This window comes from Octopus bimaculoides, chromosome 5 (assembly GCF_001194135.2).
Source record: "Octopus bimaculoides isolate UCB-OBI-ISO-001 chromosome 5, ASM119413v2, whole genome shotgun sequence".
Lineage (NCBI taxonomy): Eukaryota > Metazoa > Mollusca > Cephalopoda > Octopoda > Octopodidae > Octopus > Octopus bimaculoides.
Genome location: NC_068985.1, coordinates 79,210,737 through 79,212,791, shown reverse-complemented (window position 1 = coordinate 79,212,791; position 2,055 = coordinate 79,210,737). Strand labels below are relative to the sequence as shown.

The 2,055-nt window shown below is 38.4% G+C and overlaps 1 long non-coding RNA gene across 1 annotated transcript in view; it reads right to left on the bottom strand.

Annotated features, from left to right (window-relative positions):
- Positions 1–1,660, bottom strand: part of LOC128247811 (uncharacterized) — a 32,208-nt gene extending 30,548 nt beyond the window's left edge. The window contains exons 1-2 of the long non-coding RNA XR_008264128.1: positions 1,544–1,660; positions 1,323–1,447 (exon numbers count right to left, since the gene is read on the bottom strand). This is a non-coding gene — a long non-coding RNA (uncharacterized LOC128247811). The remainder of the gene's footprint in view (positions 1–1,322; positions 1,448–1,543) is intronic.
- Between the last annotated feature and the right edge of the window lie 395 nt (positions 1,661–2,055).

The following is a 2,055-nucleotide window of genomic DNA, read 5'->3' as shown; positions in this document are numbered from 1 at the left end:
TATATATATACATATATATAAATATTAAAGCGAGTACAGTATGAATGGCAGACAACTTGACTATTATTACTACTGGTTCCGCTGCTGCTGTTGTTGTTGCCCTCGCTGCTGCTGCTGCTGCCGCTGCCGCTGCTGCCGCTGCCGCTGCTGTTTCTACCCAGGTCAAGTACATAAAATCAGGTAGATCAGATCTATGATTAAAAAATTAGCGCTATGACCATCCTGTCATACCTCAGACACAAAACGATCCAGCAACACATTTGATTTGCATATCACTTAAAACAAAGTGTTGTTGTATTGTTTGACGGGTATTTGGCTGCTCTTCCTAGCAGAACATGTGACCTTATAGAAGCTTCCTTCTGCGGCTCCTGCAGCTGGTGTTACTGCGTTTCTAACTATTCTGTTGTTATTCTTTAAGTATTAAACGGCGTGCTGGTAAAATCGTTAGCACACCGGACAACGGTGTTTTGTTAGGCTTTACGTTCTAAGTTCAAATTCTGCCGGAGTCGACTTTACTTTTCATTCTTTTGGGGTCGAAGAAATAAGTACCTCTTGAGCAGTGAGACCAACGTCATCGACTAACACCTCCCCAAAAATTCCAGGTATTATGTCTACAGAAGAAAACATTATTCTTTAAGTATACTCTGTTTCTGGTTTCAGTCACTGAATTATTGGCATTCTGAGGCAACACCTACAGTAGATAATAGATCTAACTAATATTGACCGTTGTACGTATTTCAGTCTGGTACTAAGTGTATCGATCTCCGTTTTCTGTATTTGAGTAAACAGGAACACAATTTTTTCATAATTATAAACGTAAGTACTAACTCGGGCACGGACACAAATACAAAATGCACGTATTTGTGTATGTACACACACACACACATTTACACCCGCGCGCACACACACACGTGTGTGTGTGAGTGTGTGTGTGTGTGCGCGTCTGTGTGTGTATGTGGGTGTGTGTGTGCGTCACTGTGTGTGTGTGTGCGTCTGTGTGTGTGTGTGTGTGCGTTTACCTAGTACATGTCTAAATTTTAATGAAAAAGCAATGTATCTAGGTTAGAAACCGGTTCTTTCTACTTTAGGGAGAAATTTGGAAAATAAAACCAGAAAATAGATATATAAATATGTGCATACATATACAATACGAACACTCTATGTGTGTATAAATGTGTGTGTGTACGCATATACACATATATGCATGCATGTATGCATGTATATACACACACACACACACACAAACACACACAAACACACACACACATATATATATATATATATATATATATACATGTACATATACATGCATGCATACATACCTGTGAACTGTGCTAACATTACCAGGAAGTGTAGCTTCTTTTGAAGTCACGATCACCGCTAGATCACACCACATTTCGAAGCTTATCATCTTGCAATCTAAAGTCAGGAGATAACTACACAATACCTAATAAACAAAAGAGACACTTAAATTCTTAACCCTCAAAATTCGTTCTAAAATGTCAATTATTTTACCACTCTGTAGAAAATATTAAAATATTACCTTTGTGATCAGCAGCCGCTGAAAACTATTTTCTTTTCTGTTTTTTTCCTTTACTCTTCTTGCCCTTTGCTTTGTAAATAATTGTTTTTGTTTCATGTTTAACTGCGTGTTTTGCTGTTTGGATTTGCTTTTATTTGACTGTCTGCAACAGATGGTGTCTTTCTAGAATATTTAGAGTGTAAACATTTAATTGAAATACAAACACATAAAATACAATCACCAATTTTTTGGCTCAATAAGGATTAATGGGTTTGAGAATAGGTCAGTTGGTAAGCTGAGGTATTGGTAGATTTGTGGATTGGTTAATTGGTAGATTGCTGGATTGGTGGATTGGTGGATTGGTAGACTAGGGAAGTATACAACCTAGTCCGATAGTCTCTTCAATAACGGCGTTGAGGGCGATAATAACAATCAGGTCTAACGATGTGTAAAGGCGTTCGTGATGACGGTACGCAGTTGTTGACAACGATGATGATGATGAGGAGGGGGAGGGGAGGATGAGGATGAGGAGG